This window comes from Simochromis diagramma, unplaced genomic scaffold, assembly GCF_900408965.1.
Source record: "Simochromis diagramma unplaced genomic scaffold, fSimDia1.1 OVJJ01000486.1, whole genome shotgun sequence".
Classification (NCBI taxonomy): Eukaryota; Metazoa; Chordata; class Actinopteri; order Cichliformes; family Cichlidae; genus Simochromis; species Simochromis diagramma.
The window spans coordinates 730,997-747,387 of record NW_024387047.1 but is presented as its reverse complement, the minus strand read 5'-3'; the positions used below and the strand labels follow the sequence as shown (position 1 = coordinate 747,387).

Here is a 16,391-nt window from a genome sequence, read left to right as displayed (position 1 = left end):
GGGGTTCTCAAGCTCTACCCCTGACACCTCCCTGCAAAATAGCATGATAATTTTTGTAAAGGCCTAAAAAGCTGCGTGCCTTTGGATTTACAGCTCAACTATCAGTAGCCACAAGCTCTGGCGCGAGACGCTGTGACAGGTGTACGTTTCAGCAACTTAAACAGGGCGGATTAAGCCACTAGTGGCTCCTCTTCATATGCATTCCTTATGGGAGTTAAGGCCATTTGAAATGCAGGGCCAAAGGCAAGATTACCGGCTCATAGGCCCATGGAGAGAGGTGTGCTGCAACTAAAAGCCTGGATTTGAATAATTGTGGCAGGGCTTAGCGCCTGGAATCAGCACAGAACAGAACCAATGGATTATTACACACACACACGAACACACACATGCACACACACACCAACTTTGGAAGGCTTAGACTTGTCTGACTCAATAACTCTCAGTATCACCGTGTGTGTGTGTGTGTGTGTGTGTGTGTGTGTGTGTGTGTGTGTGTGTGTGTGTGTGTGTGTGTGTGTGTGTGAATGCGTTGTCGGTGGGTTGGTTTGTGTCATATCTCTCTCCATGCCATAATGTAAACACATGTGACTGATGTTCTGCTGCTCTGCTGTTTATTATCCACATCCAGAGTGTGTGTGTGTGTGTGTGCGTTTGTATGTGTGTGTCTGAGACAGATCATAGTTCTACAAGCCTGAACTTGTGTTTGCGTGTGTGTTCATGTGTGAGCATAGATGTGTGTATAAACAAGTGTGTATTCGTAGTGCGAATGGCTGAATTTGTGCACATTTGCTTCTCCAAGTGTGTGTGTGTGTGTGTGTGTGTGTGTGTGTGTGTGTGTGTGTGTGTGAATGCCACCACCTAAACACAGCAGAGCCACTGTTCCAGCTCCGTACGTTTTGACACTGGTTGAAGGCTTAGCAGCGCTCGAGGTGCCAGACAGACCGACAGATGAACAGAGGGAGGGAAAGAGAAACTGAGGAGCCGCAAAAAAGAAAAAAAAGAAGTGGTGGAAAGAATGGATAATGAAGGGAATGATGAGAGGTGGTCCCATATGAGTTTTGGCGGAAAGAGAGAGTGAGGGGAGACATTCAGTGTATTCAACCTGTTTTAAAAGGGGAGAGAAAGGGAAGCAGAGCAGCAAGTGTGAAAGGGGTGGGGGGCTGGGGGTTCACCTCTGGGAGGTGGAAGGGAGGGGCAGTTAGACAGACATTGGACTGATTTGTATCTACGAAATATATAGAGACTGCCTTTTATTGTCTAGTAGCTGTAGGAAGGGAATTATGAAGCACTCTACAGGAAGAGCATTTCTACTCCCATGTTGGGTTGCAAAGGTGGCACAGCGGCAAGAAGGTTTCTTGATTGTTCTACGGCTGATGCCTTTCCATCTGAAGCTTTAATGTTCTCCCTGCGCCTACGCCAGTTTCCTTCAGGCACTCCGGACCCACAGTCCAAAGACTGTTATGTTAGGTTAACCCTCTCAGGCTCAAATGCACAACCAAGTCCTGCAGTGGTACTTCTGAGTAAAGAAAACTCATAAAATATGTATTTGGGGTAATCAGGTTGTTAGTTTTTAACTGTTGCAAATCGGCAACGCCTGCATTAAGAGGGTTAAATGGCGATTAATGAATGGGAAGCAGATAAAGTTCTGGAAAATGTATGATTAAATGTTCCTTGCAGTGTAAGGTAGTGGTCGGCAAAATTAGAAAACTGGATTCATCAGTGAATTATATCCCAGAGCTTCTCACTTTTATTCAAGGGCCAGTCACTGGCATCAGTGCCTTGATCATCTGGGACCCTCCTATACAGCCTGACCACATGAGGCCGAGCACTAGTTGTGAATATGGCTCAATTTAAAATGCATACCTCACGCTGCTGGAGACAATCAACACTTCTTTAAAACATTAATTAAGGAAACAGTTGCATTTTTTAATTCATATTTAGTGTTGTAACATCATTAAGAACAATGAAAAACACAAATGCACAGAAGTTGTTATAGTTATGCTGCAATAGGTGTAGGCTGCTGGGGGATTCCCATGATGCATTGAGTATTTCTTCTTCAGTCACCTTTCTCATTCACTATTTGCTGGTAGACCTCTCTGCATTGAATCATACTTGTTGTTAATCTCTGGCTCTCTTCCACAGCATGTCTTTTATCACGTCTTCCTTCTCTCACCCCAACCGGTTGTGGCACATGGCCGCCCCTATATTTTCTGCCGGAGGTTTCTTCCTGTTAAAAGGGAGTTTTTCCTTCCCACTGTCGCCAAAGTGCTTGCTCATAGGGGGTCATATAATTGTTGGGTTTTTCTTTGTATGTATTATTGTTGGGTCTACCTTACAATATAAAGCACCTTGAGGTGACTGTTGTTGTGATTTGGCGCTGTATAAATAAAATAAAATTGAATTGAATTAATTGAGTGTAATGAACCTGGATGGATGGTGACTTGCCCAAGATGTACCCTGTCTCTTGTTTTGTGACAGCTGGGATATTTTCCAGCCCCAGGATGGGTGGATGGATTTTTTTGCCTGTAAATTTTGTTTTGTAATTGTAGTGTCCTTCATAACGTTTAAAATGACTGTGTTCCAGTGTTCCAGCAGTGTCTCTGCTGGGTATGCTGTCTTATCAACAAAGCTCAAATTTAGGTTTTGATTTCCCAAAATGATGACAGACAAAACAAACTATAGCTCTCATTTTCACTGCAGGCCTATATTTTCCAAGGCTCATGATATGATAGTTTTTCAGTGTAAAAATGTTTAATTGAATGTCATTCTTCTGAGTGTGGAGGTAACTGTCTGCTAAAGGGGCATAAGACACAACAAGAAAGGAGAAAAAACAAGAATAAAATGGATGTGATAAAAGATAAGCCAAAAACAAAATGAAGAGAAAATAAGTAAAAATGAAAAAGAGCAAAATGTTGACTGTTAGGAAGTTGGTTTTATATGTTGGACCTGTGTGCTTTGAGACCCTGAAATCCCAGCATATGCAAAACAAACACGGTGTGTCCTCACTTTTTAAATGGTGTGAGCGACACTTTGAATCGAGGCAGCATCAACACCTGCTACCTCAGCTCAACTAAGGAGAGGGAGAGAGACAAGAGGGCAAACACCAATTGTAACACTCTTGAGCTGTTCAGACACAACCATGATATGCATCTGTTCACATACACAGATGCAAATATATTCACAAAACAGATTTTCTGATGAATATGGCGAAGAAGCTACGTAGCTACATAAGCAACCCTGTCACAGTCACTGCTGTGCCACGACACACTGCACTGGCATGGGAACTTTATGGTGATGAGCTACTTGTGTTGTGTTTAATCTACTGCTATTAAAGCAGCATGGTGGCTCTGTGAATGCTACTGTTTCCACTCCACAAGAGAATAGCGGGTTAAAAGTGCTTTGGGGTTCTTTAAATGCTCGAGAATGTTGAAAAAAAAAAAACGTGGACAAGGTCTTACAAAATTTGAACCAGTTGTATGGACTAAAAGTACACTAGTGTGGTTTAACTCAGATGATTTCTTCATTGATAAATACGAGGGGGGGGGCAAAGGGGGAATCCAGTAATCACAGCTTATATCGGGCAAGAGGTGGAGCACATGATGGACATGTCACCAAAGACAGTTAAATGATATTCGGACTCTCACAGTTCCCTACAGTTCAGAAACATGCATCAATAATCAGTTGAGTGGACCTTGAGTTTAGGAGACTCCTGCGAGACAAATATTTCAAACTGCTCATAATTACTGAAATTTAAAAAAATAATTCAAAAAACTGTTTTCTTCTTTAAAGCCCCCCTTGATTTTTACTCAAATTTGCTTCATTTGATTTGACAACTCACACATTGCTCTTACAGGTATTTTCTTATTCTTCACTGGGTCTGTTTGTCTTCCTTGTGTCCCTGGATTTGAGACATCATAAACTTTGATGAGGTCCCACTATCAGTATCTTTATTTTTATATTCTCCAAACGTATAAATAAAATGAAATGTAAAAAATTGTCAGTTTGATGAGGTGAACATGTCTTGTCTTTGTTTCCTGTCACACACACAAATAGTATAAATTTCTATAACAAAGAGCTATATTATAAAATTAAGTGTGTATTTCATCTGATCTGTAATTATTTTCCTCTTCTATTGAGATCTGTGGGGGGTTTTGTCAATTTGTGGAAATGGTAAGTTTGGAGGCCGGGGAACATGTGTGCTTGAATGGCTGGAGAATCAAGTGTGGGGCCTGTCTTCTTTTTATTGGACATAGGTCAAAGGTATCTAAAATCACAGGCTCAAAATTACTTCTTGGCCCGGTGATGTAAAAAGCTGGCTGTCCAAGCAAACAACAGCTCCGAGCTCCTGCGTTATCTGCAACATGACTATAATAGTATCCCAAATAGTCTCTGCAATTGGCTATGCGCCTTTCTCTGGGACGCTCTGAGTCGCTGAAGACAATGTATTACAGTCAGGTAAATTCATAAAAGCCGGAATAATACTGAATAGCAATAAGTGAAAGAAAGTGACATGGTTTGAGATTGAAATGAGATGAAGAAGATGGGTGAAATCATTCATTTCTTACCCTGGCAGATGAGCTCGAGGGGATCTTTGATGAGGAGGGCTATTTCAATTCTACAATGGGAAAGATGGAGACTTGCGCCTATTGTGTGAAGTATGAGGAGCGCCATCCACCCTCCAAAAAGGGACATCTTTTATTAAGGTGTGACTGCACTGTCCCTTTTTTTATTTTGGAGAGGATGATGGTGTGGTCTTCTCTCTCATCTTACTACTGGACCCTGTCTTTTTCACAGGTCCCCAGACAGAGTCATGTAAATCTATCAAGTCATCTGAGAGAAGCACAGGCTTTGAGTGTGATAATGACTTACAGAAGACTACCAATGGGGAGAGGATGTGACACACACACACACATGCATGCAAGCATGCACACGAACAGACACCAGTGTACCATCTACACCTCTGTACTCTAAGCTAGCTGAGCAATCTCCACACTCATCTTGTCCCTAACCCCCCACATAGCGTGCCAGCTGCAGATTGAGGTGGCAGCGCCCGTCATAATGTGGTAGAAGGGGGGCTGTCGGAGGGCACTGCCAGTCCTACTGGAAGCCCGCGTACCCAGCCTGAGTTGCAGGTCTCAGTGGGTAGCTACAGGGAATGGGCCAGCCAGGGTGGTAATAGAGTAAATAACTCAAATGAGGCAGAGTGTGAATTACTTCTCTGATGGGCTGGAGGGGTCCCCACTGTGAATCTGACCAGGGGGTCCAGCTAGGATGAGACTCAAAAAACGTGGGGAAATAGGTCCAGGATGTGGCGAGGTAGCAGGGGGTGGCATGTCAGCAGGGATGGGGTGTGTGAGATATTTAATACAGGTGATGATGGAGGGGAAAAATTGCTTTAGGCAGCTGTGCTGCAGCAGGTTTGGACAAACCTCAGCAGCCCCAGGGATGGACAGTCAGACAGAAAAAAGGGAAATATAGAGATGCATTCTATCGTAAACGAGCACTTTGTGGAGATCATACTAGCTCATTCTTCCCGGTATATATAGATATAGGTATTTAAATTCCTCAAAACCCTTCTGTGCCATACAGTCCACTAAAGAAAAAAAATCTCACAGGCTATGGAGCGTATGTAGATATTCTGAGAATGAACAGAACTTGTAGCCCTGTGGAGCCTAGATACCAAGCACAAAAAGAAACTTCAATGCCAAGGGATGATTGAAAACCACTTCAAAAATGAACCTGCAACCTTGGGCTACAAAGGGAAGCATATTGCATGAACTAATACAACTACGAAAATATATGAATACATTTTCCTTCATTAGGTGACCTCGAACTAGGTTACATGGTCATTTCTATTCCGTGCCGACCCTCAAGTTCACAGACGCCTCAGAGCCACTGACGGGCAAACAAAGACTTCAATGACAGTCCCTCAGTGTAGGAAGACTCTACTTATCATTTCAAAGGGACAGCCCCTTTCACCCTTCCAACTCTATACCAATGGACAGGGTGCACTTGCAGAACAAAAAAGTCCAGTTGGGAACTCAGGTCTTGCAGCTGAAAACATGAAGCATCTGTCATCTCTGTGCTGTGTTTTTCAGTTAGAGGAATGACACAAGTCGGTGGACAGTGGTTTTTCCTGTTTGTGTTCTTGTCTTGACCTTCAAGATCATCCATAATGTATTGCAGCAGGTTTGTAAAAAGGTATGAAAGTTAAATGAGACAAAAGTTGCTGGATTGTCTGGCAGCAGAAGCGCATCTTTGACAGGCAAATCTCCGGTGTGTGTTTAGGAGGAGGATATGTAAATGAAGGCTGCATGTCAGTTTTGGGATGCTGAAGGCAACATTTTAGAAAACTGTTCCTCTGATCTCGCAGAAACTTGCTAGACGTCACAGGTGCAGTCGACTGACCTTACCCTCCATTTTTCTTCCACAGCCCTTGCCCTTCATCCTTCAGTCACAGTTCCCCCCCCTACAGTGGAGCCCCTCTGCCTCTCTGTGAAAGTTTTCTTCATCTAACTTTCCCTCCTCCACTGTCTTCTTACTGCAAAGTACAGCTGGACAAGACAGGAGAGACTCCAGGGAGAATCCGAGAGGCAAAAAAAAAGGCTTACAACATAATCAGTATTCAGCTGCCCCGCTAAGACAGCACATAAAGTTCTAACAGTGATGGCTTCCCTACCGAGTTGTTAGATCCATTTTCTCCAGGTCTCAAATTGAATGCAGGTTCCAACATTAGAAGTTTGCTTAAATAGAGCTCAGATGGTGGTTGCAAAGCCTCCAGTAAGAGAGATCTCTGCTGAGGGAATATATTTCTTTGTTTGGTTGGATTTCAGGTGGATAGGCAGTAAGCCATGTAGTGTGCAGGTATATCCGGAAGATATGAGACTCATAAAGTCCCAGTTGATGTGGGTTGCAGTGTTGGGTTTCCTCTGTGTGGGTGCGTGTGTGCATCATTGTGTGTGTGTGTGTGTGTGTGTGTGTGCGTGCGTGCGTAAGTACAAGTAACATGTTGAATTTGAATGGAGCAGCAGAGAAGAATCATCATAATTTTCTCTGGTACACAAACAAAAAGGTGGACGTGTTCAAGCAAGCTGTGATTTGTGGGCGTTGATGGCTGTGTGAAGGATGAAGAGGGAGTTGGAAAGAAAATTACTCAATTGGGAAAGCTGCATTTTTTTTATCCTTTTGGAATATTTTTAGCAAAACTATATTTTTACCAAGACATATCAGGAAGCTTTCGGACAGGGTGTTTATCAGTGATGATCTAAAATCAAAGCTGTGATATAGAATGCTGTTCAATTCAGTTTTATTTATATAACACCAAAATACAGCAACAGTCACCTCTAAATATACAATACAATAGATCTGCAATAACACAGAGAAAGCCCAACAATCACAGCCAGGCTCAGCGAGGAGCAGCTCTCTGCCCTGCCCAGCTGGGGATGATGGGAGCTAGATAGGACAAAAGACACACTGTGGAAGAGAGCCAGATATTAATAATGACTAATGAGTAAATGTAGCTTAGTGTATAGGTGTGGTCCTGACTCACCTGCAGGGGAGGGGTGGTGCAGTGAGCTCAAGGGGCGGTGCCAGGCAGGTGAGTGGACAAGTAGTATTGATGGCACTCTCTATTTAGCGGCACTGGAGTGGAGAGGAAGAAGGCTTCAAAGCATGTGCATAACGCCAGGGAAGAGCAGCAGTGGGACGTGTGTGAGAAAGTACACTGCTGTGTGGCCAGGAATAAAGGAACGTTCTGTGAACACTGCGTGTGGGGCGTCCGGCCTTTCTACAAATATACTGCATAATATAGATTTATTTAGATTTAGATTTATAAGGTATGATACCTTACAATACAGGACCATAAAATATAGGCCAATTGAGCAGTTACTTCTTTGTCGCTGAATTCTTCTGACAGGGGGTTTTGTTGCAGCTGTCTGTATCCCTGCAAAGCCTGAACCATGAAATAACTGCCAGATCACAACATTGAAAAAAACAACTGGATATTAAATATCAATTTAAATATATGAGTTTTCATTTTTATAATTTTTGCTACGTCTGGAATTGTTGTGGAATTTATTGCTCACAGTAGCATCACATGTACCTGATTGTATCTGAAAAAAATCACACTGATGATGTATCAAAAATCATACACTTGGCGTTAAAGGGCTACCTTTTGGGAAGTTTCAGAACAAAGACATACAGCCATATGTAAAATGGGACTGCAACAATTTTTTTTTTCTCAAAGATTTATTTATTGCTTTTCCAATAACATTTTAACCAACAGAAAGAGAGAGTTCAAATAAAATAGAGGAGGAAATTAATAAAAAAAATTGAGTGTATAATAATAATGTATGTACATCGTGTATGAACAGTGTTGGGGAAACACATAGATATAGTTATACATACTCTCCCATGTAGATCATTCAGATATTATTACTGAAAAAAATTATATATAGATAAGTAAAATAAAATAAAACAAAGCAAACAAAACAACCCCCCCCCCAAAAAAAAAAAAAAAAAAAGAAAAAAACAAAGGAAAAACAAAAAACAAAAAACTGCAGCAATCAACAATTAGTTGAACTGATACCACGTCACAGTGACCCCATTTACACCATTTCTATGTAGGTGACATCTTTTTGATGACGGCATTCCTCATATCTTTTCTTGCAGTGGTGCTTTTGTCAAAGTAAAAAGTATTGAGGAAGTATAAAGTTCTTCCAGCTGACAGGACTGATGTGAAAAAAGGGCATCCGACAAGGACACCAGTAAACAATCAGCCCACACTTTTTTGAGAGATCTAAGGTCAGATGTGGACTATATTTACCTCCCCGCACTCGCAGGAAATGGCTGCCGCTCGCTCTCTAATGTAATTACAGTTGTTTGCCTGCTGTTGTATCTGTGAATGTCTGTTTGTCACCAGCGCTTCTTTCTTCTTCCTTTTTTTTCAAACTAACATCAAATATCCTCTGCTTAATGGTGATTGAAATATGGGTGCTGCCTGTCTCAGCAACCACTTAATGTCATCATGTCAGAGGTATCAGGGGGGAACTAAGTCCAAAACTACTGGACTGTCAAATCACAAACGCCACGGGGAACAGATTTCTCAGGGATCTGCAAGCGATGAAAAGAATCAGCAGAGGTTTTGACAGGGATTTCATTTGGTATTGCTCATGTCTCCAAATTAATCCCGCCACAAAATTATGGTTTCTTTTCATCCCCAAAGTCCCATTTCCATGGCTACAGTGTAGGGGAATCTCAGGGAGGGGAGGGTGGTCAGAAGTAAAACACAAGGAAGAGGAAAAAGAGGCGCTTGTTCGTCTTTGATTTGATTTAACGTTTCAACTTAGACAAGGAGGGGGAAAAAAGCTGACTGAATCTAATCTGAACAAAGTGAAAATTACATTTTTAACAGAGGTTTTATTGTTTTATGCAAAAAAGGGGGAGCCGGGAGAAAGAGTTACTCTGACAAAAAGATTCATTGGCTGGCTCGTAATTAAGCTACAAGTAAAGACATTTTAATTACTCCTGTTTTTTTCTGTCTCTTTCTGTTTCTGATGAAGATGGTGCAGCAGTGTGCAGGGAAATGGACCATTAACTATCCTCTAAAGCAGACACAGGCTGAGTTAAGCACATTTTGAGTCACTCCATTGCAGTGCATCCAGTTACCACATGAATGGATCTGATTCAGAGGACTTTGAGGGAATTTTTGAAAAGTTACATTTTTCTTTCTTTTTTTGTTTAGCAGAAACCTGCTTGCATGTTTAAATTCCACAATAAAAGATTTCTAGTAGACGGCCGTAGCCAGACTTTCAAAGCCACTGCGGTCAGGAGATTCATAACAGCTGTCAGCAGAACAAAAATCCCTTTTTCTATATATGCTGGTAGTCATCCAAAAACTTCCCACAAATCTGCGGTTGACTTTGTCACCATAATGAGGTCTTAAAACCAACATTGGTTTGTCAGAGAGCACCAGAACAACTGCTGCTGCCGGGGCCAGTTGACCACCAGCTGGCAGCTCAAACTGACCATCTGTGGCTGTGCAAAGGGCAGCCGACCTGTTATTACTGGACTGTGCATGGGAACATGACGTTTGACCAAACAATATTCTGGCCACCAGAAACTGCAAAAATTCTGCCCAAAGAAAAGTTAAGCTTGTGAAGTTGGAATTATTTCTTATTAGGATCTGGAAACGTTTTTTGTGCCTGTTACTGGACTTTATTAAGAATGAGAAAAAAGCACAATGAAGACTGTAGGATAGTTAAAAAGTTTACAGTAAAGGGGAAGAAATGAATAATGAATTTGGTCAGCGCCTTTCCCCTTTGGCCACTCAGGTTCCTGAACATATTTTAAAATTACCTGCAAATGATTTCAGGAGAATCATTGGACATACGCCATTGGTTTAATGCACTCTGACAAACAGAAAATAAAGGCTCTGAAGGAGAAAGTGAGCAAGAGGATAGAGCGCTTCAGGAGGGTTTTAATATAATATAAACTACTTTGTTGGACTTTTCATCTGTAAAGAGCAGGTTTCAGTTGGAAGCAAAAATAAGCCCGGGGTAATTTTGGTAGTTAGTTAGAGAAAATTTTCTGAAAATGTTTTATGGCAAAGTGCCTTTAAGATATATATGCATATTGAGCATGTTTGACAAGGGCCAAATTGAGATTGCTAGATGAGAAATCACAATCAGAGCGTCTCCAAAACTGCAGTTCTTGTGGGGTGTTCCCAGTATGCAGAGATCAGTATCTATTAAAAGTGATCCAAGGTAGGACAGTGATGAACCAGCAACAGGGTCATGGCAGCTAAGGCTCACTGATGCAGGTAAGGAGTGAAGGCTGACCGGTGTGGTACCTCAAACTGCAAAAAAGGTTGATGCTGGTTCTGATAGAAAGGTGTCAGAATACACAGAACATAACTGTTTGTTGTGCGTGGGGCAGCATAGCTGCAGACCAACCAGGGTGCCCAAGCTGACCCCTGTCCAAAAGCACCAACAAATGTGCACATGAGCATCAGAACTAGACTCTGGCCTGATCAATGGTGCTTTCTTTTCCATCACTTGAACGGCCGGGTAGTTGTGAGTTGTTTATCTGGGGAACATGTAGCAACATGATGCATTATGGGAAGAAGGCAAGCCCACAGAGGCAGTGTGATGCTTTGGGTAATGTTTTGTGAAACCTTGGATCAGACCATCCATGTGGATGTTACATTGATATGTAACACCTACCTATTGCCTGATGGCTCTTTGTGTGCCTTGCCACAAAGCAAAAATGGTTTCAGGAGCACAACAAGAAATTTGAGGTCCAAAGATCTCAGTGGGAAGAATCAGTGCAGTTACCATGGTTAAGAAACTTAATGGCATTTATTACACACCTCCCAGACATGTTTACTATCCAGCCAATTTGCTCTCTCCACCAAACCAGCTCCCCAGCCTGACCTTTTGCCAAGCCTCCATCCGTCCATTTGCTTTATATCGGCCATTCTTAGGCCTTTTTTCTCTCCCCTGTTGAAATTCACATAACACAATGAGACTAATTTTAGTGTATTTACCCAAAATCCCAAGCTTTGTTGGATGTAATTCTACTCGTGCTGTGCTCACTGGATGGCTGTGCATGTGTATGTGTCCTTAGTGTAGCCGCTCTTTTTCCCTGGCATTGAACTTGACCCTGCACGACCCCAACGTAATGAGTGAATTCAAAACATCTCCCTTTGGAATGGTCTGCGTGGAGTGAGGAGGCCATATCTGCCTTCACTGCCTCTGCTGTTTGTGTGTGTGTGTGTGTGTGTGTGTGTACATTAACCAAATAAAGAGCAACTGCCCATGCTACCTGTAAATACTACACGCACATCCACATATTCACTGAGGCACACGTGGAGAGAAAAAGGACTGCATTAAGTGAGCCACAACATGTTCAGAAAGCAGCTGGAAGATGTTCGGCTTGTTTGAAACAAACAAGGAATTTAAACATGTCAGTTTTAAAATGCAGCAAGCTCCAATAGCAAATGCTTTAAAAAACAGAGAATTATTACTTAGGATGTGTTTCCATCTGAATGTCTCTGTTCTGTGACCTCACTGAACGTGAACTTGTATGAGAGAACACAGATCATCAGTTGCATGGACTGAGTGAGAAAATGGTGCTACGGTGCTAAACTTTCCAAACAATGTGACATGATGTCATATGTGGCCATGACAAAGTCTTTTTGTACTTGAACTATGATGTCAAAACTAATAACTAGAAGCTAAACTACCTTTGACTATACTGTGCCTAAAGTGTGGTCAAAGTGATACATTTAGTGTTCCTATGGATGGAATCAGATTGAAAAGGAAAACTGAGAAAAGCCACAGAATCAAGCACGGTAGAAATCCTGGCATATCAACTGATCTCAGAGCCTGTCCACATCACTGGAAGGCTGTGCTGATACCTTTGTGTGTTTCCAATTACCAAATCTTATATAAGATGTGATAATCAGAGTACTTTAAAGGCCTACAGTTACTGCAAACCACTTTACAACACACCTCCACCCCAGCTCCTCCTGTCAAGGTATACATGACTCAGTCAGCATCATATCATTGATGTCTGCTCTGTTCTGTAGTATTGCCCTCCAGGTTATGCGCTATATATAAAGTACCAGATTTAAACTGCTAATCTTCTTGTGATTATGGTGGTTATTTCTGGAGAAAAGTACTGTCAGGACCCATTTTTAGCTACTGGACTTTACTTTCAACTCAACGTTCATCCAGCAACAATAGTTGTTGTGTAATAATCTCTTTTACTCTTGCAGTGTGTTTTTTGAGTATGTTGTTTTATTTATGCCGTTATTGTCACCTTTGAGAAATACTTTTTTCATTTGGGAGGATGGGAGACTCAAACATTTAAAGACCATGTGTGTGTGTGTGTGTGTGTGTGTGTGTGTGTGTGGCCATACGCGTCCAGTAAACCTGACGGAGTGTGACGTTGAGCTGTGTTTGATCTTAATCTTGATCCCCCATCCGCTGACGCTGTCACCATCCGTCACACACACACATACACACACACACACACACACACACACATACATATAAACTCATATCAGGAGGAGGAGCTAGTGACAGCACACTGAGGGAGGGCTGATGAATAATAAACAGGAATAGAGAGAGACCAGATACACGTGCACACACACACACACACACACACACACACACACACACACACACACATCCCCCATATAACCTCGCCCCCGTGCTGCCCTCACCCTCCTCCTCTTGCAGCATCCATGTTTATGCATGGCACCCTGTTTCATATGTATCGGCTGCATCATTCCCCCTGTTGTCACGGGAACTGATGACACAGACTGCATTAAGAATGATGACCCACCTACAGATTACTGTGCTGTTGGTACACACACGCACACATTGCCGCATACAACAAAAAATAAAAAAGAAACAAATAAAAAAATACTCAAACACACAGTGACTGATACTGAACACATTTCCCTGTGGGACCCAATAACACTAGCATGGCAGCCTACTGCCAGAAATGAAGCAAAAATAAATAAAAAGACAGTGGCCAGTCCAACCCCCTCACACACTCACAAACATACAACCCCACGATGACCTCAGCTAGTAAACCCATAGTCAGAAAAACTGCACAGTGCCTTTATGCAGAAAACAGCGGCCTTAACTGTCAGTTTCTGTTACTGTACAGTAATAAGGAGAACACAATCATGTGAAAGAGCAAATGAATATTTTGGATCCTTGCTGATAGATTGAAAAGACATATGCAGTGGCTGAAATATGTAAAGCAAAGGAATGATGGCGCTACTGGAGCTCTCAAAAAAAAGCTTACAGTCATGAGGATGAAAGATGATTAATGAACAATGGAATTGAATCTTGAATTGTCTATCTTCAGTGATCAAATTCTGCATGAATAATTTTATTAATTTTTTTTTTAAACAAGTCATTGTCCTTTTTTGCATCGTTCATCAAAAAAAATTTAATTAAGCACAGGTGGAATTCTAAAATGATTTTTTAACAAATATTATAACGTATAACGTAATAATTAGATGCTTTTAAACCCTGGGTTTATTCAGTTTTGCTGTACATAGAGCTAATTCAGGTCTTGAAAAGTGATTCTGCAAAAAGTAAAAGAAGCAATCAGATCTAATAGTCACCTAAAACAAACAGGGCTACATAATACTAAACATACAGCAGTATACAGTACAACACAATGAGTTTACTTTAAGTTAAAAAAAAATAAAATTAAAATAAAATTAAAAATTTAAGGTAATATCAGTTTGATAGTCTGTGAGTCTTTTCTGGAGGCGATTTAATAGAAAAAAACAATGCTGAAAAAAAATGTACATTGACTAGTATGCAATTACATCTTCTACGAAACTGATGAATCCTGATAAAGTATTTTAGAGGCTACAGGCTAGCCACATACGTAGAATGCTAAAGGTGGACGAGAAGGGAACTTGTATGCTGTGGAGACTCAAGGTATGAAAGATTGTACCAGTGTCTTATCATCTGAGAAGGGATGAGGTAGACACGAGGGAAAGACTACATATCTACCTCCTTACCTCAAGCCTCATCTCTTGAATTGAAGTCAGGGCTCTAACACACGAAAATGTGCATACACATGTTCGTTTATTCCTGATATTGTCGCAGTTACTAATTGGCACCAGATTGAAGATGTGACCCTACTATCTATAAGCTAATGTTATGCCATCTAATGTTAGGCTTGAGTGTCCTAAAAATCGTATTTTTCTTCTGATGAACTGTTTGATTACATTTGCACACTGAATTTTATAGTAAACAGAATTCAGTCGACTGTAATCTGCAATCTACTGACATCTAGTGGTGAGATTTTACACACTGTACCTTTAAATATTAAGCATGCCATAAAAGTGTCACATTTCAAATTTTAAAAAGCTGAAACAAAATAAGAATTAATTGTAAATTAAATGCAAATTGTTTACATGAATTCTGCTAATGTAAAAGAAAAAGATCCAATTAAAAAAATAAATAAAAACATCGAAAGTCTTTACTTTCTTTTTTTTTTATTGTTGCAGTGCGGTGCCCTATACACTGCGCAACTACATGAACCCTGCTTGTAAGTCAAATTTCAGCAACAACCCTGACAATGAACTTCAGTGTTCAGTTCAGTCACACAGTGTAGCTGTAACATAACACAAAACCATAAAATGAACAACAGTCCTACAAGTCTTTGTACACTAGTGTGGAGCTGTTTGTACTCACACAATTGCAGTATATAACCAAAAGAAATTCTCATGCAATCAAATGGAAGAGAACATATTTAAACATGTAAACTGTGTATTTTCTTTAAATACACTGTTCAAATTTAGTCTACTGTATTTATCTAACTACTTTCCATTTATGTGTTATATTATACTCAAATTGTATGTGAAGATCAAAGTTTTTAGTAAACAATGAGCTATCATTAGAATGTTTTACGCTATGTGTTGTTGATAGATCAGAAATATATTAATATCTAAGCAGCAGCTTGATTTTTTAGTGTAGTAGTAGTAGTAATCTCATGAATGATGATTATAGTTTTTCATAAAATGTTTAATATCAGTGTCCTTTCTAGCTGAAACGAAAGTGAAAAAATCAAAACATTCCCTAATAAAATATGGTGGAACAGAAATAGGTGCAATATCCAATTTATACAACTATAAAAATTCAGAAAATGTTTGAAATGATTGTGCTCCAGAACTGTCTGACGTCTGAGTCCTGGACATGCTTTTGGAAAACTGTAAGAAATCATCTAAAGTGAATCATGTGGTCGTTCTATGCCACTGTGACTTTAATAAAGGGACAGTAAATGTGACATTATGCAAATATTAATCATTGTCAAAATAAGTTAATAACCATGCAATATAAGTTTTTAATGTTAAAATGCTGGAAGAACAGTGACATCGGTGATAAAGGCATTAACTTGCTGTTTCTTCACTTACGGCACTGTAGCAACATGGTGGCAGTGCATTGTCTGTCAGGGTGATTACGGAGTGAGTCCGACGCTGAATAAAAATGACAGTTGATGGTCGGTGGCACTGTTCATGGGAGATATGGGGTCAGTGCATGTGTGTGTGTTGTAGATCGTATGGTCCACAGAGTTTCTTTTTTTCTGTTTTGCAGCGAGAGAGACATGAAACTGAGGTGGGGAGGGAAAAAAGGTCCTCATTCTCTTCCTCTGTCACTGTGTTTCACATTTCCTGTCACTCGCCAATATAATGAAGTTTTTCCCTCATTCACTCTTTTGTAGTCAAAGTGAGAGATGCCAACTGATCCTTCCTTTTCTTCTTTTTTTACCTCTTTTTTTCCCATTTCAAAAGATGTGTCTGTCGAAGGGAGAGAATACATAATGTATATTACAGACAAGCAGAAAAAAACAAG

At 40.7% G+C, this 16,391-nt stretch overlaps 1 long non-coding RNA gene across 2 annotated transcripts in view; it reads right to left on the bottom strand.

Moving 5' to 3' along the window:
- LOC120741739 overlaps window positions 1-16,391 on the bottom strand; it is a 431,134-nt gene that overhangs the window by 193,579 nt on the left and 221,164 nt on the right. The window contains exon 8 of one of the 2 annotated variants that reach the window (XR_005697678.1): window positions 7,550-7,641. This is a non-coding gene — a long non-coding RNA (uncharacterized LOC120741739). Of the gene's footprint in view, window positions 1-7,549; window positions 7,642-10,055; window positions 16,337-16,391 lie in introns of those variants that run through there. The other variant, XR_005697679.1, reaches the window with a different exon arrangement.